General features: G+C 35.2%; 1 protein-coding gene and 1 long non-coding RNA gene across 3 annotated transcripts in view; one reads left to right on the top strand and one right to left on the bottom strand.

Moving 5' to 3' along the window:
- LOC118186705 (uncharacterized) overlaps positions 1-22748 on the top strand; it is a 1213074-nt gene that overhangs the window by 931232 nt on the left and 259094 nt on the right. The window lies entirely within an intron of this gene.
- On the bottom strand, positions 1278-13810 carry LOC118195248 (uncharacterized). The gene is made up of 2 exons (XR_004759217.2): positions 13695-13810; positions 1278-1558 (listed from the first exon to the last, which is right to left on the bottom strand). It is a non-coding gene; the product is annotated as an uncharacterized LOC118195248 (long non-coding RNA).

Genomic DNA, 22748 nt, shown 5'->3' with positions numbered 1-22748 from the left:
CGTTGAAATTTTGTATATAGGACTGGTGTAATAACTTACTTACATCTTCTTTATCGGTGGTTCTTGTGTTCTATTGGCCAAACAAAGACACTTTCCTTTAACTAAATCTATTTAATGAAGAGAAGACTATGTACAAATATTATATACAGATTACAGAGTATCTAGTTTATGTCACTCTCAACCACTCTCATCAACCTCTCAACCCTCTCTCCCGAAACTCTTAATTAGTTAAACATACGGGCGGCGCAGCGCCCTCTATCTCTTTTTTCTACAATTGGTATAGCACGTAGATATGCACCTCGTATTTTGGTTGCAATCGGCCGCACCAAACGTATATAAATATATTTATATATATATCCACTCTGTTACCCGTCTCAGTAATCTCAGTTTCTTTACTCTTATATGTTTGTAAATTGTACATTTTTTGCTTTAAAAATTATTGTATTATGTTGTTTTTATCTTCCGGTTAAGGTTTTTATGCCTTTCATAATTCTGGAAGCAATATTTGTACAATTAGCAACAATTTAAAAGCTGTTTGAGTGCGGTTAAGTTTTAAATAACATGACGGACATATTTGTTTGCATTTGAAACAGCAGAATTGTAGATTTGTTGGCAATCTAGAGAGAATAAGCTTCGCAACAGAAAAATAACGCCTTCATTTATTATTGCGAATTAAATCATGCTTAATCCTTTGTGGAATTTTTTCGAGGAAATAAGTGTTTAAGATTTACTTCGTAATTTTTAATGCAGATATTTTGAGTTTTTATGTATTTTTGCCTTGTCGCAAAGTGAGAGCTGAATTAATTGAATGAGAAATACTAAATCGTCTGTGAAAAACTGTTTCTTTTCTGTTTTGTTTGCTTAATTTCTTTCATACATCGTTTTAGCTTTATTATAGTATTTGAATAGAACAAGTGGCAACGATAATTCTTCAAATGATATAAATTTTGTGCATTCAGAGCGTCGTTATAGTAAACAAATATAGTGAATTTTAAAGAGTGCATTTATTCTATTGTGGTTTATGCGCTGTCGACGAAGTAGATTTAATTCAATCCAATCAATTTAAATGAAATTCACAAAAAAATGCGTATAATTTAATATTCCGTACAAGGAAGTCATGTGGTGTACACATCAGATTTTTTATTACTAGACACAACTGTTCATAATTTTAATAACGTTTATTTATTTAACTAAACTAAACTTGGCGGTACAAGCAGCCCTTTGAGAGCCATTTCCTGCAATGCCCTGATATCTTTTGGGGACCTGAAACACATTAGTGATGTGTCAATTTTTTATTCACAAACCATCAGAACACATAAAGACACAGACATAAATTTTAATTTCACACATTTAGAAATGTTAATAAATTTCCAAGTCGGCAACACGTTCAGGGACGATAAAAACGGGCCATGTTAGCATCCGTCACACCTGGCCTCGGCAGACGAAAAATCTCCTAGTTAGCTGGTGGAGCTTCAGATCTCTCTCCTGAGTCACAACGTTGAGCGTTCTGCTGTTCTGCTCGCGCAGCCGCAGTGCTTCGGATAAACCTGGTTGCCATCTAGAGTTAAGGAATACTGTCTAGAGTTTATTACACTATTTAACATGCACATTACCAAACAAATGTATTCATTTGCGCATCTGAAAATTCTGTTATTACATTCAAATCACATTTTTGTAAATAACTTTCTATAAATGGAATTAATTAAATTACTATTTAATTGAAAAATGTATCTAGCATCACTGCTTTGTAAGCTTGGTATTATTTGGTGTATCAATAAGTGACTTAGGCATTACTGACGCCTCAGACAATACTGAACATGTTTTCAGAGGCCGACTAAAATAGCTTGGAAGTCCAGGACAACATTCATTTTGGGGACCTCAGACACAAAATATCTTCGTTTTCATACGTAAAAACAGGATTATGAGAAATTACAGACTCTTTTGATTGTGGCCCATAAAAGCTGAAGACATAGGCACGGATTTTCAGGACTTGAGTGATCATCGGCACATTCGTACTTTATTACAGAATTTTGCAGCCACGTAGAATAATTTTTTGACAGCTGCTGACAAAGGTTGGATGTGGTGTATTTGTGGTGTATTTAATTATGGCAAAGCACACTAAGAGGAGGGATGCCTTTCGTGGAGGACTTTCTAAGGGAAACTGGCTCGTATACACGTTACACATGGGGAAAACCACGAAAACACCCATGCAGCCAGCCCGTTCGCGGGATTCGAACCTCGGACCGAACTACCAGTGTTCGGCGACTTTACCCCTCGGCCGCTGGTGGGCCCCGAAGGTTGGATGTTTGATGAAGCATAGTACAATGTGACAACATTTTCATATCTGAGTGCTTACAAGTGGCATATATTCTTATTTCCTAGAAGAATTTTGTACTAGAACATTAGGAAATTAATACAAAATATGTATTAATTGATTACAATTTCGTACTGATATTTATTACTAATTTTCTTTCCATTTTCATGGTAGTCATGTCCTTCGACATCCTCATTAGAATTGTTTTACTCTCAATAAACTGACATTGGAGCCGCCGAGACGGTATAGTGGTTAGGGAAGCTTGACTGAGATGCCGAAAGGTTAGGGTTCGAATCCCGGAGAAGGCATGGATGTAAAACTGTCTATCCCTTCACAGGAGGCAATGGTTGCCGCCTATTAGGTGCCTCCACAATAAAATGGCCACCACTTCTGACTCTTACGAGGGCCCAATACCGTTATAGTGCCCGAAATTGGAAAGAAAAATAAACTGACATTGTCTCCTAATCATTAAATTTGTTAGAAAATACAAAAATGTTTTTCCTATGAAGCCTTTAATATTCGAAAAAAAAAAACAGTCTAAAATAACTTAACGAATTTCGACTAATTTCTTCATCAAAATTACTTGAACTGTTTCGAATATATTAATGTAACTTAAATAACCTGCCAATTTGCTCAATAGATCAAGGAATGGGGGAGCAGTCAGCTCCACTGTAGTAAGACCAAACCCACCAAGGGACGACTGTATGCTGCTTTGAATACTAGTAATTTGACTCATGGAGGACAGTCGGTTATTTGGATGTTTTGGGGTTTTCCTTTTGTGTAACCTGAATATAAGCCATTTTACCACAAAATCCTTCAACAAATAAGTTCCTTTGCGTAGGCAAGTAGTCCCCGCACGTTTTGCCATAATTTATTAAACAAATAAATAGAACATTAATACGGGCCATTAACGAACTATTCAACAAAATGAAATTTTGTGAACAAAATTGGTATGAATATTGCAACTGTGAAAAACTAAAACTGGTACTCGTCTTGTCTCGATCCTATTATTGAATTTGAGTAGATAATAAAAGACTCATTAAGTCTGCATTAGAGTACCTGATAAATGTCGTATTATGTACGACACCGAGTATTTGATAAATGTCTCACGAGTAACAGATGAATTTGGCTCATCGAATCTTTGTCCAAGTATAAGTGATTTGATTTGAAATCTGAGTAACTGGACAAATGATTCTTCGAGTCCTAGTGCAATTAATTGATGAAGTACTCATCAAATCCAAGTCTCAGTAACTGGTAAATATCAAATCCCAGTTTATAACTCTAGTTCATAACAGATGCAAGGCTTATTGAGTTGTAGTACAAGTAACCGAAAAATGACTCATCAAGTCCTAATTTTAGTAATTAATACATAATGCAACGAGTCCGAGCAACGAGTCCACGTTTCATCCCCCGTCACAATCCGAAACAGAAAGTCATTGCCATCTTCATGGCAACGCACGAGATCTTCCAGGCTGACCCCCATTCGTTGTTCCTTGTGTGTCGAGGTCAATTGTCGGGACACCCATCGTGCTGACACTTTTCTGTATCGAAGAATGTCGTGGATGATGTTTTGAGCTCGCTCGTGTGAGATTCCAAGTTCTTCCGCTACTTCATCGATGGTGATCGATCGCCGGTTCGCTCTAATCATGTCATCCACCTTCCTGACATTTGCATCTGTAGTGGTCGTGCGCGTCCGTCCAGCTCTCGGAATGTCCTCCACTTGCTGACGTCCATCACTTGAATGTGCGACACCATCTCCGCACCATTTGCTTCGACATCACACCTGGCCCATAGACTTCCACGAGGCGGTTATGAATTTCTGTTCCTGATACTCCACGTGCCCATTCATAGCGGATAACCGCTCTCACTTCCTCCTTTGACCACCTCCTTCGACACACAAGGAACAACGCATGGGGGTCAGCCTGGAACATCTCGTGCGTTACCATGAAGATGGCAATGACTTCTGTTTCGGATTGTGACGGGGGGATGAAACGTGGGTCCACCATTTCACGCCAAAAACAAGTCGTTCAACGCTTCTTCCATATGCAAAGCCCTGATTTTTTCCTGGAGGGCTTTTTGAAGCTTATCAAGCGATATGACAAATGTCTCAATGTACTTGGTACCTATGTGGAAAAATAAAGGTATGTCATATCTTTAATGTCTCATTCTATTTTTTGACTTTCATACACAACTCTGACCACAGTCGACAAGGGAAACTTATTTTTCAACTTACCTACGTATGTATAATGTGTGCTCCTTGCGTTGTGAAAACTAGAGCCACTAAAGTTTTGATATACATAGTCTTCTACCAGAGCATGAGCACCTCAAAGCCAGAATTTTCAATTTTGAAATTTATTTTAAATTATTTCATATCTTGTAAAAATTCAACGAATTTTTGTTTAACAAGTTTAGGGATTTAAAAGCAAACTGCAGCAGCACTATTCGAAATAAAACATTTTAATCCCCAACGAGCTAGACTGTTGTCATCTGGCAAAATGTAAGATATTTGTCTCTCAATATTAATCCACAATTTCGGATATTTGAAAGCAATATGATGCCACTGCCTCAGACAAAATACTTATTATCACCGTACACCAGCGTGTTGCCATTAAGTAAAGCTTAAGTTATTTAACTTTCAAATTTAATCTTTCTCTTACAGGGTAGCAAACCAAGCGATTGAAAAATACTTTTTAATCTGATTTGGTTTCAATAAAAATGCATTTAAATCATGAGATGTCTAACTAAAAATATTAAATATTTTAAAAAAATGACACTAAATACACGTTTTTCTTTTTCATAATCACTTTTACAGACGGCTGGCCTTTGGAGCGGCTGGTTTTTAGAGAAATAAATGTATGGCAACCCCTAACACTCTATCCAGAATTCTAAAGATCTGCTGTTTTTAAATACTTAAGTTTATGTAAATACGAAGTAAGCGATGCTCAATAGTAAAATTAAAAAGATTTAAAAAAAGTGTCTGCAGGATTGAGTGCAAGAGCAGACCGGTAACTTCCGATTTCAACAAGCGCATAAAAAACTTTAATAAATCCTCTGGTGAGACATTAAAATATGAATCCTTTCAAATTTTCTTTCTTTTTATTTATTTATTTTATTATTACTTATGGTCGATTTTTAAAGATAAGATATGCTATACTCTTTTTATAGTTAATGTAAGAAGACTATTAATGTAAGAATGCTTAGACTATTAATTTAAGAAGTTATACACTTTTAGACTGGTTAATTATGCATTTTACTAAGCGAAATACTTTTTAATGTTCTTTAATCCTATAACGTATAAATATTATCTCATAAAAAGAAAATGCAATCGCAGTTTCTAAGCCTTGAATTGAATGCTGCTCTCACCATCTCATATCATCAAAATGTTTGATGAGAATCTATTTTATAAAACCGAGACGATTTGATTACAAATGCTTATTACATCTGGAACTGTATTTGGTTTCCTTAATGATTTGTCTAGTTTTATCATAATTTTTATTTCATGTCCAAAAACAGCAACAAAAAAAAAGAAGTGTGTTCAATCTCCAAACTGTAATTAAAGCTCAAAAGTACGGAAGGAGGGGGTGAGGATAGAACAGCTATTCCGTTTTCTCTCGCTATAGAAATGAATTTCTTTGCTTAAATTCGCGCAATTATGCAAATTTTGTCGCTGCATAAAGCGGATCACTCTTTTATCTTACTTATTATTCAGAATGATAACAAAAGATTAATCTCACGAAAATTACTTCAAGGATGCCAAAGAAAAGTAAATTTCCGAGTTCCTTTTTTAAAAAAAAAATGGTCCGACAAAAATCCTTATGAGAAATTGTCGTCTGAAAAAAAAAGTATTTTTGAATGTAATACTTGCCATTTCTCTAAGCCAAGCGATTTTAAGCTTTTTATGAGTTTTATTCATTTTTTCCTTATGATTCGCCCGCTTCAATTTCCGAACTTTAAATCCTATCCGTTCTTTTGACTAGATACCTTTTTTTTTTCATTGTTACCAGAGTATAAAAGATTTAATCTATTATTTGAAAGGAAAAGTGACTCAATATATGAGAGCGAGCATGTTCTTTTCAGTAAATCGAAATAATTCAGTTTTGAGTACTTTATTCTAATGTCTCTTGAGTATTACGTTGTATATAAATGATTTTAAGATGCTTCCAAAATTTTATATTCGAACCCATTATATTCTTTTAATCGATTATTTGAGACATTTTCTTATTTCTTGGAACTTCCAGGTATCTTAATCAGTCAATTCCTCACGTTAGATGCATTTATAATCTAGTTATTCTTCGTATGCCACTATGAATATCTTCTGTTATGATTTACTATGCTATCGCATCGTTTTTCACCGATTGTACATTTCTCTTTGTTTTTTTACTTCTTTGCACGAAGTAAAGGAAGTACTGTAGTTGCGAAAATTTTCGAGTGTCATATTTCAACGAAAATATCCATTTTGACCGCTATCGAATGCAATTTAACGATGTTTTTACGAGACAGCTGTAGGTAATGTTGCCCGAATCGGATTTAATGTAGGTAAGGACAGAATAAAGGACCTTTTTTTTCCAAAACGGGTTGCATAAAGGATTTGAAATGGATCCAAAAGAGATTTTTTTTCGTGACGTCTGTACGTACACAAGTACGTATGTATATATGTATCCGGCATAATTCAAAAACGAGTAGCCTCAGAACTTTGAAATTTTGTATATGGGACTGCTATAAAATGTAGATGTGCATCTCCCTTTTTGGTTACGATCGGCCGCACAAAAATTATATATACATACCCACTCTGTTACTCGGCTCCGTCAGCTCAGTGCTCAGTTTTTTTTATTCTTATATGTTGGGAAATTGTGAAGAAAATTTTTCTTTAAAAATGATTGAATTATTTGTTCTTATCTTCCAGTTGAGATTTGTCTTTCTTTTGTTAATCTGCATACAACAATTGTAGAATTACCAACAATTTAAAAGTTGTTTAAGTGCGGCTAAGCCTAATTTTTTTTACCATACCATCCATATTTGTTTACATTTGAAACGTAGTAAATAGTGAACTAAGTTAGTTTCTGTACCTTCAGTGTGATGTTGCTGAGTGGGACCAAAAGTAAACTTTCAGTTTTGTGCACCTAAAAATCTGCCTTCTTGCCCGTTGGCCGAATTGCTTGTTTTTGCGTAGAAGCTCTCATTTTAATTGTAAAAATTGTTTTTTTTTTTTTTTTTTTTTTTTTTTTTTTTTAATGTTTTTAACGGTATTTGGTGTTTTCTATTTTTCTATATTTTTCAATTTTAATAAAGATATTTTGCGGTTTTATGTATTTTTGCCTTATCGCGAAGGGAAAACTGAATTAATTCAATGAGAAATGTATCTAATAAAATTCCAGAAAATAAGTTTGAATAAAATGTAAGAAAAATTGTGTACAATTTAATATTCCGTACAAGGGGATGGCATGTAATGTACACATCAGATTTTTCAATACCGTATTTCCACGCGTATTCCTTTCTCTTTTAACAAATTTTATGGTCTGAAAATCGAGAAAAGAAAATATATACGAAAAACATTATGTCTCTTTCAATTCAGTAAATATTAAATTTTGGCTTGTAGACACAAAATTGTCTAATTATCCGGATATTTTAAATGTTCATTTGGATTTCCAAACATCCGGATCTTAATAAGTTCAGATATTTGAAATTCTACTGTGTGTTTATCGCGTTCCTTTAAATTTAAGTCAGCTTTACTGAAAGATGATCTCTTACTTTTGTAGATTTTTTACAACCGAAAGAAATTTGTATATAAGGTGGTATCCTATATATGAATTTGAAAAATTTATGAGGCTATTCTAAACAAAATCAAGTAAGTTGTCCATTTTACCATATTTGCGATATTACTCGTACGTAATTTAGCACATCTTGAGATTATTTATTTTGCCACACCGTGAAGTTAAATTTTAAATTAATTTAATTGAAATAAAATTAATTAGTAAATATCTTGTTGCGTTATTTCTTCTTACATCAGTTCGTACGGGGTTCGTAGATCTGGAGTGAATAACGACGACACTATTTGATGAAGTATCGAAACACACTTTATTAGCCAGTATTGTCAGGACAGCTCCAAAACACGTTTTTACAGTCGTCGATGAACTACTATAAACGCGCTGACACGATCAGCGACACAGCCTCCAGGTTATCAGGCTATCATGGTGGAGACAGCTTCACGGCAAAGCACTAGAGTGCAGCTCCCGACTCTGCTTGGTCGTTCTCGAAACTCCAAGTACTCTCGAGACTCTCCACGCTACAACTCGCGATGCACTCGACGACACACAGAGCACGGCTCCCGACTCTTCGGTTCAGTTGTTCCCGGAGCTCAACACGCTCTCTCGACGATGCAGTAACCGCGATACACATAGAGATTGGTGAACTCGACGATCGCTGCCCGGCTGTCAACTCGATCGTCTCCGCACGGACTAACTACATGAGACACTCGCACTCTAGACGAGACACACTCACTCACCCTCTCGACGAGGCACTCTGACTCGCCCTCTCAATACTAACTGACTGACTGCGGACCAGCAGGGTTTATATAGCTTTCAGCTTGTGTTCGAGAACATTCTGGGCTAAACCGGTAAGAATTCGTTCCAGATGGTTCTCCATCAGTCTATGGCATATCGCCGATTTTGTAGTCAAATGTCGCCAAATGGGCGATTTCTCGCTAAATGTGGCAACCCTGCTTTTTATTGCCATTTTATGACAACCCTAAAACTGCTTTGCGGGGAAGCGCCTGTACATTTCGTAACAATATTTTCTGTTAAGACGAACGATACGGAGTAAATGTAAATTACGCAATTAAGTATTTTAAATCTATGTACTAAGTTGGCTATGTGAAATAAGCTTGGTTTTCAGAAAGTACTTTTAAAGAAACATTATATTGTCATAATTATGTATAAGCGAGAACTGTTATAAGAAATAAAGAAGTCGCTTAATTATTTCTCTCTGTCTTCTTTTGCATATCTTAACTTTCATGAATAAAAGTAATTTATTCTTAAAGAAAATAGCATTTGTGCTGCTAAAAAGTTTAGAGCGAACGATACGGAACAAATGTAAATTACGCAATTAGTATTTTAAATTTATGTACTAACTTGGCTATGTGAAATAAGCTTGGTTTTCAGAAATGACTTTTAAGGAAACATTATATTGTCGTAATTATATACAAGCTAGAAATGTTATTAGAAATATAAGCGCTTAATTATGTCTCTCTGTCTTCTTTTGTTTATCTCAACTTTCCATAAATAAAAGTAATTTATCCTTAAAGAAAATAGCATCTGTGCTGCTAAAAAAATTAATACTCAGTGAATATGATATACTTGGCAAGAGTGTTGAAGTGTTTGGCTTAAGTTTTATTTTTTAAAAGACTATAAACATGCATTACAGCAGATGTGAATTTTTGATAGAATATAAACACTGTTTTTTTTCAGTGTTTAAGGTGTAAAATTATTATTTTACAAAATGATGCCCTTTTTGTATAATTAAGACTAATTACTTTTTAATTTATCGGATAATTACTTTTTTAAATGTCTTGAATTTTTTCGCAAGTTTTAGAAGCAGTATATTATAATACTAATAAAAACAAAAGAATTAGTTAAATTGAATTTCCCTAACGTAATCAAAAGAGTTTTTTTTTTTTTTTTTTTTTTTTTTTTTTGTAAAACTAGTTAATTTAGTTAAGTAAGAAAATTATAATCTATTAATTTCGATTGTAGAACTATTACGTTAAGGTGTTTAGGTATTTGCAGAATTTTTAAATCATTAATTTTTGTGTTTACTCTGCATCTTGCTTATAAGATATTAGCAATAATTAGTCATAAATTTTTTTTTTCATTTGCCTGGAAACGAAACTACTTTTGTAAATTTGAAGTATTTTAGCACTGGTGTATAAAATTTCATAACAACAGGTACAATTATTCAATTTTCAATGGATTCAGATGAGGTTTTGTAAGTCCATAGAAATAATTGTTTTATATTTCTTCTACATTTCAGCTACAGATATAACCAACTATTGTCTATTACTTTAAAATAGGAACTTCAAGGTTATTTTCCGCCTCTGAGTTTGACTTGTAACCATGGAAATAACAGGTACGGAAAAAAGGTCAACTCGATTAATTTTTTCCCCACATCACTTCTCTTCATGAAGAGCCCGTGAATAAAGGTTAACTTGGATTACAGTCTCAACTCATGAGGAGAACATAAATATTATAAATATTGTGACGTTATGGCAACACGAGTTACAACTGCGAGGACGGCAACGGCCTTGAAGTGCTTATTTTAAAGTAAGTAATTTGGTACAGGAAATAAAAAGACATAAAATTTCTTTCCTACGGATACAGCTACAGTGTACTGTCGATTATCAGGCCTGGCGAAGCAGATTACGGATAATTCCAAACATTAATTTTTGTGCATATTACATGCGTCTGTTTCATAAAAAAATCAGTAATTTTACTGATTTTCAATAATTTTATAAAATCAGTAGTTTTCGGGAACGTTTAAATATTCGTCGAATTTCATTACAAATTTTTCGAAGTGTTATTTTATCATTGCCTTTGGTCGACAACTTACCTTTGGTCGACGAAGTCCAAAAGTGTTTCAACAGAAGGTCATTGTTATCACGGGACTACTGTAATTGTCAGCATTTTCTGCTCTTGTATTTTCAGTATCACTCTTTGCCTCTTCAGCGCTTGTGACACTTGACATCTGCATCATTGAGGCATTGAAAGCTGGGTTCAAAATCTAATAGCCATCGAAATATTCTCCATATTTTCCGATCGACATCTTCGAAGAATTTTACATTTTCAATTTCTTGACATACAACTTTAGTTATCAACTCGATTTCTTCAAAGTCTCCGATTTTTTGTATTAGGGCGCATGCCCAGACTTGCGCGAGTTTGTTTTTACACACACTTACGCATAATTTCGAGTGTGCGGTTGTGTTCAGCGGCACGCACGAATAAAACACAAACTAAATCTATTGCATCCGGATAATTAATTAATCAAGAGTGCACAGAATTTAATTTTTAGTAGCTTCAAAACGCTTCCTTCTGGTGCAGTGGAAAACTAGATGTTTATATTTCTTCTTCGTTTTTTTACTTCCTTTTGCGAAGTAAAATAAGTATTCTAATCGCGAAAAATTTCAACTTTCATATTTCAACGAAAACAACCACTCTGAAACCACTCTGAAACCACTCTGACCACTCTGAAATGCAGTTAGACGAAATTTTGCATAACACCTCTACGTACTGACAGAATAAAGGACTTTTTTCTCCAAAATAGATTTAAGACGGATTCAGAAGAACATTTTTTCGTGGCGTCTGTACGTACATACTTATGTGTATATTTCGCATAATTTAAAAACGATTAGCCATAAAACGTTGAAATTTTGTATGTGGGAATCCTATAATATCTAGTTGTGCATCCCTTTCTTGTTGCAATGTGCCTTACTGAACTTACATATATATATATATATACACATATCCACCTTCTTACCCGGCTTGTTGAGCTCTGTTTTTTTTATTATTCTTATATTTTAGTAGACGTGTATTTTAGCTTTAAAAGGGATTACGTTGTTAAGATTTGCATGTCTTTAGTTTATCTGCATGCAATAGTTGTAGAATTACCAACAATTTAAAAGTGGCGGTAGGCTTAACGAGACAGCCATTTCTTTACTGAATTTGAAACTGTAAGTAGCAGTAGAATAGTGAATTAAGTCAATTGGTGCAGCAAATTCGGTGGGTTTTTGCCCAGTGTTACCGAAAGTTAACTTTCAATTTTGTGCACAGAAAAATTTCGTCTTCGTGCCAGTTGGCACAGTTGCTTGTTTCTTCTTAGAAACTCTAATTGTAATTGTACAAAACTTTTTAACTGTTTTTAACTGTATTTGTTGTTTTAGTTTTTTCTTTGTTTTACAATTTTAGTTTTTTCTTTGTTTTACAATGAAGATTTTTTGAGTTTTTATGTATTTTTGTCTTGACGCGAAGTGAGAACTGAATTGATTGAATAAGAAATATATCTCTAATGAAACTCGAGGAAATAAGTTTAAATTATATGCTACAAAAAAATGTGTACAATGTAATACGCTGTACAAGGAAGTCGTGGTGTCCACATTAGATTTGTATTCCCTTTTTTTGGTCCATCAGATTTTTTTTTCCTTTTTTTATAGTAGCAACAACTTAAACAAACTATATATTGATAGTGGGTACTTTATATATCGGTTCGTAGTCATTGCATTTAGCAACTCAGCAAGTTTTATAAATAAAAAAACTATTTTGTAAACTTAAACCTAATCAATTGTTAAATTGCACCTTCTTTAACCTACCTTCCTTCTAAATAGTATAGGCCCACCAGCAGCCGAGCGGTAAAGTCGCTGAACACTGGTAGTTCGGTCCGAGGTTCGAATCCCGCGAACGGGCTGGCTGCATGGGCGTTTTCGTGGTTTTCCCCATGTGTAACGTTTATACGAGCCAGTTTCCCTTAGAAAGTCCTCCGCGAAGCCATCCCTCCCCTTAGGCAGATAGCCCTCGTGTGCTTTGCCATAACTGAATAATCCAATCCAATCCTTCTAAATAGTTCTCATCTTCGCGTTTAACTAAAAATGTAGACTTAAATAACAGACAAGTGATACAAATGAATTAAAATATTTTTAAACCTCTCAGCAGTGCAAGATTTTAGATTTGTCATGAAGACTTGTATTTAAACAGCATTCATTAGATAAATTTGTATAATTACTTATTTTAACCCCTATTTTTGTAAACTTACATTCATTAAGATGATATTAAAACATCGTTTTGTACGCAGAAGGAAATTTAACAAAACTTTTCCACCGCTTCTTGGAGTCTTTAAAATTCAAATGGGTAAATGCGTATAGCACAGTAGAAAATTATCTACCGAACCTGGCTCCATCTTACTGCGACCTTTAAACCTACTTGCTAAGAAGTTCAGGTAATTTTTTAGAAACCCGCATCACCAAGCAAATGGAACAAGTCACAAAATAAACTGCTTTCATAGCGCATTACCAAAGCTTTCTCTCTAAATTGCATACACAATCGCTATTTAAACTCCGGATAATTTGCATTCTGGTGAAAGCTAGCAATAGAAATAGAAGTTACAGGAAAGAATTAGCATAAAAAATAAGGTTTTAGCTAAAATGAGCTTTAGAACATAAAAATTAATTTTAAGCCTAAAAATTTATTATTTTACTTTCTAATTTACTTTCTGTATATCGGGTATAATTTAACTCTTTAGGCTGTTAAAAAAATGTTGCTTACTGTACCTTTTAATGTAATTAGTTATGGTTAATTTTCCAACATATCTTTTTACGACTAAACTATTAAGAAAAACTTACTTAAACACTTCGCTTAGCTCCCTTTCCAGACAAATGGCTGCCATTCAAAGCACCCAACGCGATTTTTTAAACAGTATAGAACAACTCAAGGGAAATAAAAGACTGCACTTTTTTCTCTAAGTGCTTTATTTAGTTCGCGTGAGTGGCAGTAGCAGGACAGGCAGACGAACTCCTGCGTGCAACAAGAGCAATAACAGCCGGCGTATCAGGTGAAGGTGACATTTTAATAAAGCCGATTGTCATTTCCCCTTTGACAGTCCAACATTCGAACAATAAGGCCCTAAACTCTCGAAGGGGTTGAAAGAGAAGATATTCTTGAGGCTGAGAGAAAGGAAAGTTACTTAATTCGCAATACCTGTAGTAAAGAGAATTATTTTCTTCATCACCCTTTCATATAACCGTTTAATTTCAGCGCTGAAAATATTCGTGGCAAATCTGATTACCACTCAGTTATTCGGGAGACCAGAATCTACATTTTTATTATTAACTTCATTAGAAAATGTTCCTATCCGCTAGGTGACAACGAGTCACTCGTACATGTTTATTTCTTTGTAAAGAGCTTGAATGGATTTGTTATTTTATTCATTCGAAGTCACTCCGAGCTTAAAAGGTTTCTCAGCTTACAATTGGATTTCTTTCCCGATGACGCTTGCCTTTGTTTTTTTTTAACTTAAAGCAAATATTAATAAACAGCTCATATTTAAATTTATTCTGAAAATTTAAATAACGCGTTTTAAAATTAATTCTAAGCTTGAAGCTTCAGTAAATTCAAGTGGCATATTGAAAAAGGAACCGAAAGACATTGATTCATAGCGATGACACGTAACAATAACATTTTTAAAGCAAGTGATATTAACTTTTTATGGACTGGTGTAGCAAATGAATTACACTGTGCTTAGAAACCTTGTGACAAGGTGTAACTTAGTTCAGATCATTTTGGCGTAGAAAGAGTGCTGTGGTTAACAAACCTAAGTTACATAATAAAGGGTGTCCCAATAAAAGCGCCAGATTCAACATGCCCAGTAAAGTACAGGGTGTCTACAGTTAAAAAACCCTATTTCAAAGCTGCCTACAAGCGGAACTAGAGATCAGAAATTTACGAAATTTTGTGATGAACTTAATGAAAGGATGAGAAAGTCTTTCAGTGAAAATAAATTTAGTTACAAATAGAGTCACCAGAAGAACTGGAATCGAGCGTCAAAATTCCGTGGAAGCAACCACTGCTCTAGCAAAAGTTGTTGTTACATATGACTTTATTGGAAAGATCAATCCAAACAAATACTCAATGAAGACCGCAACATAAGACCACTTGCAGCTCACACCTTCATGGGATGAGACCTCTGCTTCTTTCTCTTGCTCCTCAATCGGTGGCTGCAATTTCTTTCATTTTATCTGATCAAGACAGTGCTGTACTCTAAGTTGTTTGGATTGCTAGTGTGATGTTGTAATAACCGTTGTGTGTTCATTTTCTGCTATATGGGTTGAATTTGTGTAGTTTTATAGTAGTATTGAGCTTTTGTTGTTGTTGTGTAGTATTTGGAACCATGTTTTGCATTTGTCGTTTCTCTGAATTGTCAAGAATCCGTTTGGATTTTCTTCATCTTGTCAAGTTCCATTCACCTGCCAGATGTCTTTGGCCTTTTTCCTTTCGGTACCCCTCCCTCTTTTCCTTTCTACGCTTTCTCATCCGAGATGTTTTCCATTTCCAGAATTCATTATGTCATGTGCCCTTGGGCTTAATTTAAGGAACCAACAACGTTGCGCCTGAAATAGCTTGGTAATATAGAACTGTCCAAGTCAATCCAAACATACAAAACAGCTCAAGTATCACACAAGAACAATGATAAATAATAAAAAAGAACAAACATTTATAAAGTAAGAAGCAGAATAAATGAACATGGGAACAAAAGTCAGAAGTTAAAAATTTGAACAATAAGGAAAGGAACATAAGAGATGTAGTCTTTACAAGGAGTTCATGAAAGCTTTGGCATTCCAATATAATAGGGAGACCGGAAAGTAATGTCGCTTTCTTACATTAAATTCAAAAGAACACATTTTTAATAAGTTTTTATTTTTAATCAATATAATCACCCTCGTTATCAACAACTTTTTGCCATCTAATGTGCAGATTTTCAATCCCGGACCGATAAAAATCAATTGGTTTTTGAGCAAAATATCTCGAGAGGACATTTTGGACATCATCCAAATTTTCAAATTTTTTGCCACTCAGAAAATGTTGTAGGGATCCGAATAAATGGAAATCCAATGCTGCTGCGATATCGGCCGAGTATGGTGAGTGAGTATGGCAGTGCCTCCCACCTTAATTCATTAATTTTTTCCAATGCTCGTCTTGCACAGTGCGGTCTTGCATTGTCGTGTTGCAGAATGATGCCTTTTCTGTTGACAATTGATATTTTTCGATTAAAGATTGGTTCACTCCATCCAATTGTTCAGAATAAAGGTCTACATTAACAGTTTGTCCAGGTTTCAGCAATTCAAAATGAACAATTCCGCGAATACTCCATCAGACACCCAGAAGCGCCTTTTCGGGATGTAAACCCTTTGTAACCCCTATTAAAACTGCCTTTTGCCTCCAATTTCCTAGTTATTATGGATCAACAATTCTACACCATCCAAATTCCTGCTCCTGAGTATATTACATATATTCAGGAGCAGGAATTCATATATTACATTATTTATATATAGAGGCTGTTCGCACACAGATATATATATATATATGAAATGTAATTTCTCATACATTATTTGTTTTGTGCAGCCGGGGCAACAGGAATGAGACAAATTTTGGAATATAAAGTGGTAGGTTTATTTTAGCATCCATCTCACAAGCGTTTCTCCTCGTACCTTGAGCAGAAGCCCAATTTATACATATGTGTGCGTCACGAGGCTCACCCAATCAGCGATATTAATTGAAATCACGAGGTGACGCTATCTTCTCATCAGGAGTGTTCTTAAGGACTTTATGTAATACGACAGATTTATGAGTTTGGCGATTTGGCGGGCGCCAACAGGTTAATATATTTTATACTAAAGAAAGGATTTCATCAAAATTTAGGAACAGGGATGCAATTTAGGTAGAGAATCGCCAACACATTATTAAGCAATATTATTAGAATTTAATTTAATCAATTGATTTAAAAATATCATTACACACACACACACACATATATATATATATATATATATGGCAAAATAAATTAAAAAATAATGCGTTTAAAATTCATCTCACATTAAATCATTAAATTCGGAATATACAATGAACTTACAGAAAAAACAAAGCAAAAGGCAAAATACATCCAAAAAACGAAAATACCAAACATTCCTTAGAAACCTGTAGGAAAAAAGGGATAAACCATACCAAATTCATAAATGAATTAAGAAATTTCCATCTTTCTCTGTATCGTCATCAAGAAATTGGTAAAAGAAGTAAGTAAATCAACCTTTTTCTGAACGAACAAAAACACAAATTAGAGTTTAAAACTTAACATTATCTCAAAAAAACGAAGATAATCTGTATCTTTATCAGGCAAACCCTTACAGGCCGAAGTACACAAATAGATGCAAAATTTAGTCAAAAACATAAGCAAGTTTTGAAAAATATTATTAAGTGTAGACCATGTCCAGAAACACAAAACCTGCAGGTACATGCAATCCAACATATGCAAAAACAAATGTAATTTTTGAAACTCCACAGGCTGGAGTAAACACTTTTTAAATTATAGCACCAGAATCATAAAGAAAGGAAATAAAGCTAATAATGATAACAATTTTATATTTAAGTGGACCTAATACAAAAAATATGTAAAACAGAAGCAATCTGTTGTATGAAAAAGAATAAACGAAAATCTGATCCAAAAAACATAACATAAAAATAAAACGAGGTCTTCGTTTTTAATCTGTAGCATCACACAACAAAAGGTAAAATTTCCTTAAATTATAAAATTCATTTAGGTGAAAACAACTAAAAATACAGATTCGCGATTTTGGCATGGAGTCGACGATATGTGTTACACCGGTTGCATAATAATCACTACAATTTTCATTTAACAAAATATTTTTTTCCACTGACATAGAAGCAATTTTAACTAATTTTACTATTAATTAAATTGCATTTACGTTAAACAATTATAGATGATATTAATTAATTTCAACATTTAGAAATCCAATCCACAAATTTGCAAATTATGAATTATTCTGTTCAGCCTGCAATTAATGACTTGAACTATCATAAGTCGCTGACATTTCTTTTTGAAGCACATAAATTATATTCTTTGAAGCTCTAGGAATGAATATAATTTCATTGAACAGTGTTTGTGTGATGCATCTAAAAGTGATCGACAAATTTGTGTTAGGCATTTTTGGTTCCCAAAAAGAAGATGCAGAAAAAATTATTCAATACGTAGTAACTGTATCGAAAGCCCTTGGAGATTGAACAGAATTGCCTATGCTAATCTCCTCGAAACAAAGCAGCTACAAACTAGAATGTACGCTAGATTCCTCAGCTTATGTAAGAGCCTTAATTCAATTTCAGGCTTTGTTTATATCTCTTCGCCGTTTACCGAATTCCTGAGAATGCTTGAATTGGCTGCTGCTTCACTCTTCGAGACGATCGCTTCTAGGAAAGGCGCGTGGAGAATTTACACTTACATTCCCTAGGATCAATACATGAACGAGGCTTGCTTATTTACTTCACTTACAAGATAAAATAATCGTATCCAAAGGTAGTCTTTTTCTATTTGTTTAGTGTATCGAAAAAACAGTTGTCTTGACATTAACATATATTGTATTAGCTGATTTCTTTATTTTTAAATATTTATAAATTCATGATTGCTAACAATTTAAAATAGTGGTGCGTATGACGGATTCATGAGTAGTTCCTTGAATAACTGGATCAGATGGACAAGAAAATTTGAGCCTCTTTTGAGATAAATAAAACAGCTGCAGATAGCTCAAGGAGAAAATAAAATAAAGGATAAAGTGAAATTCTCTTTAATTTGAGTCGAATATCATAGGCCTCAAAATCGGTTATTAACCACCAACATCTAAGGCAATAATCGCCGAGCCCAGAAGTTCAAGTAATCTAAAATAAACAAGACTCTTGATCCAGCTGCTGCTGCTTAACTCACTAATCAGCGACAGCTTCCGATTTAGAGGATCGCAAAGTAATTCAGCTAAAAATAACAACAATCTTTATACGTGCTCCTAAAACTGTATGCAACTACATGGGCTGGAAACCCAGCTAAAAACCCCCATATTATACGCCTGGATATTTGACTGGTCATACAAAATACTACCCACCAGTACTAGACGGGAAGCCTATTCCAATACACGTATTCCAATACACTCAGACTAGTGCCAAATGAAGTTTCGTCTCAAGGTATCTTCTAGCTGGGCAAGTTTAACCACCGGGCTCGAGATTTCATCCCCCGTAGCCAAGACTACCAAGGTACAGATCCCAGCTAATACCCCCATATTAGGCAAGGGTTGGTAGTCCAACCAAAAGTCACCTAAGGATTGCTATACACTCTCGAGCCGGGTCCAAGGGATCACCACGCTCTGTTCTCGGCGCTACTTGTGCAGCGTGACCTATTAGCCTGGAAATCTGACTGGTCGTCACAAATGCTCTCACCAGTATTATGTAGGCAGCCCGTCACCGAGGACATTATCCAGCACACCTGCCCTACCGAGTTACTAGTGCCATCGGCTCTAGGACTTAACGCCAGTACCCCGGATCTGACCGTACTGATACGATCTTCCCCGAGATCTGAAACCGCCAGGTTTATGTTATTGTCCCTCCAGAGTGCTACTGCCATAGTATAAAGTACTAAGTCAGTGCATACACCCCAAGAGGGGGAGGAATTAGCATAATAATGATAATAATAATGTTTGTCTTACGCGTTCCGCCTCTTCGACACTACGGGGACTGGTTCCCAACTGAGAGACCCCCATATTAGGCAAGGGGTGGGCAGTTAGTCAAATTTTCCCCAGAGGATAGAATCTAACGATTCTGCTACCTCACCAGGGCTCCCAATCCGAGACGGCAGACTTCAAACTTTTCTCTAAAACCACTGGTACCCCCAGACGCAAGGGCTCACCAGCCCCAGCCCCCAAGGATCACAGTGGCGGAGAACATGAACGCCTGGATATTTGACTAGTCGTAGAAAATGCTACTCGCCAGTACTATGCGGGAAGCCCTACTCCAATACACTCAGACTAGTGCCAAATGAAGTTTCCTCTCGAGGTATCTTCTAGCTGGGCAAGTTTAACCACCGGGCTCGAGATTTTATCCCCCGTAGCCAAGACTACCAAGGTGCAGATCCGAACTAGTCGAACCTCCGGGGGGTGCTTCGAGAGGAAACTTAATTACAGAACTTCGAAAACGCGTTTTCCGAAAACTTCCAAGTGTCGCTAAGCTGGTAAAAGATCACAAAATGTCACGAAGTTGGTGACAAAAGCAGTCGCAAAAGTTTGCTACTATGTTTCTATATGAACTGATCGTTATAATTCAAAATCATTCGATTCAGAATTATAAGATATGCAATACAATATATAAAATATACCTAACAATCAGAGACACAAATGGTCATAGTTTTCATCAAGCTCAATATAAATGTTTGAATTTTGTTTATTTCCACTAATAGTTGTCATGTTGTAGGATATTACTATTATTTTTCTCTAACCAGCTATTTTACGTTTTGGGTCTTTACTATCACTTCTCATTTCCGTTTCCCTAGTAGAATATAAATTTAGGTAGAAAGAAATAGTATTTAAAGGAAGGTTCAGAGCATTGCCTCTTTAAGCCACGGTACTAGCTTGTTGCTAGCTCAGATAAGATTTGTAGTCTTCGCCTTTCATTATAGTTGCCGATATTTGAATATATATCTCGGTTAGGTTTGTGAGCCAACTTCGCGTTAAATTGAATTGTGTAATCTTTAACTACTAACCTATTTTAAAATTGAATTTACTATTACTTTAGGCTACATCACCAGAGTGGGCGGCTGAATTGTAAGCACTGGTCGTGCACTTATATTCAAGTTCTGATTTATTAAAAAGGTTGTTTAAAATTTCTTAAAAGTCTGACCTTAACGTTTAGGCTGAGTGATAATTCGCTGTCAATCGATCTGAAGTTTGGTTCCAGTTGGTGTTAGCTAAGAATACTAAACATTGTAATGTGATGAAAAAAATTATAATAATTGTAGTAATGAAACCTCCCTAATTTGATTCTCAGCCGACGGAAATGTTTACCAGCGGTTTCGAGAGAGGGAGCGCTACTTATTCCATCATCCCACGGATATGACTTTCCTCCATACCAGAAGGGAGGATTCAGTACACATTGCTACGTCTCATGTGTTATGTGGCTCCAACAGAAGCCAAGTTGTTAAAATCGCTGATTTCGACCCGGCTTCGATCTCAGGCGAACGGGCTGGCTGCAAGGTTTGTTTCCGTTTTTTTCTCATGTGTAGTCTGAATTCGAGATAGTTTCCCTTAAAAAGTCCACCACGAATGCATTCTTTCCCTTAGGCAGATAGCGCTTCTGTGCTTTGTCATATAAAGGAAAGTCTAACCTAATCCATATGCATGTGTAACTTTCAACCGTGAAATAATGGATAATTTGTTAAATATCTTGATAACTGAAATTCTGTTATTTTTAGAATCACCTTCTCTTTATTTCGGAAGCTGTAGTTCTTATTTATCTTTCTGTGCCTACCGGATTAAACTATACATTTAGGTTCAATTCTTAACACTGAAAACATGAATCCGTGATCAGTTTGTAAGGTTTATCCTAAGTTTTTAACAGTTATTTTAGTTAAGTCTACTTTCCTGTCCATCCTGTTTTCAGCTTACAATTTCTAACTAGAATGTGTTTTTAGAATCGTGGTTAATGCAAATGGGTAAGAGTAGTATTTAAGTCGAAGTTCCACTGACTTCAAGAGAGAGCCTCAGCGTTTCTGACTAGCGCGCATTCGTCTTTTGGCTACGTCTCTATAAGCTGACTACTACGCTCGGCCGTATTACAGGCCCTTGATAGCTTCGCTAGCTTATTCGCTAGTTTAGGGGCCAACTACTTAGAATTTTGAAAGCTTCGGCTACATCTCTTTAATTAAGCATTAGTTAAGTCTTATTATTTTGAATTCAAGCCCAAGTGGAGGCTTTGCTGTACGCTTTGAGAAAGGGGCCATCTGCTAAACTCTTATTTTGAGCAATAAAGGATAGTTCACCCTTCTCGAGTTTACGTCTATGTTCCTGACCTAAAGCGATTATTCGCTTAGCTGTTCACTAGGTTCCTCCACATTTAATTGTAAGATAATAAGGTGGAACTCCACAAGTTAGTTGAAGAGGTGTTTAGCAGTGTAATCCTTTTTAGCATGTTGTTATATACGTATTAATGGTTATATATTGAAACAATATCCCTAATCAGAAATGTTACGCTCCACAGATGCAATCTGTTAATATTAAAGTTACTCTATTATTTTTAGCGAGATATCAGCCATACCTGTGGGGGGGGGGAAATCCGTGAATGGCATTATTTTCTTTTAATTTTGTCACATGTCATCTCGCCTGAAAACACATTTGCCGTCGAGTTACAAATCTGCTCGTTTGCGAGTATGCCTTAATACATCGCTTATTTCGGTAATTTATTTATACACTTTTTTATCTCTCCTGCTGCAGAGACCCTGGTAATGGGTTGAGAAATAAATGGGCGCATAAAGGTGATATTTCCTTTTTTTTTTTTATTTCTTTCGTTTCTGCATTCCGGAATTTTGCTTTTTCTCGTTGGAATCTCAATTTTTTCGGTAGTTGATGTTACCGTCACTGGAAAGATGAGATCGTGGTATGGCATTCTTATATAAAAAAGCGATCATACAAAACTGCGCATTTTGTTCCTGTAATGAGGAACACTAAGAGGGGGGTTGGGGTCTTGTTAGCATCAACGCAAAACGTTTGGTTCCAAATGCCAGAAAAATGAATTGTGTAAATAGGTAAATTTATGCTTTCGATATCGGATTCTATTCATTATTAAAAACAACAGGAATA

The sequence above is a fragment of the Stegodyphus dumicola genome, chromosome 8 (genome assembly GCF_044657685.1).
Source record: "Stegodyphus dumicola isolate Sdum_Otavi_A_Nest chromosome 8, ASM4465768v1".
NCBI lineage: Eukaryota > Metazoa > Arthropoda > Arachnida > Araneae > Eresidae > Stegodyphus > Stegodyphus dumicola.
Note: the sequence above shows the minus strand (reverse complement) of the source record. Positions and strands in the feature narration are given on the sequence as shown.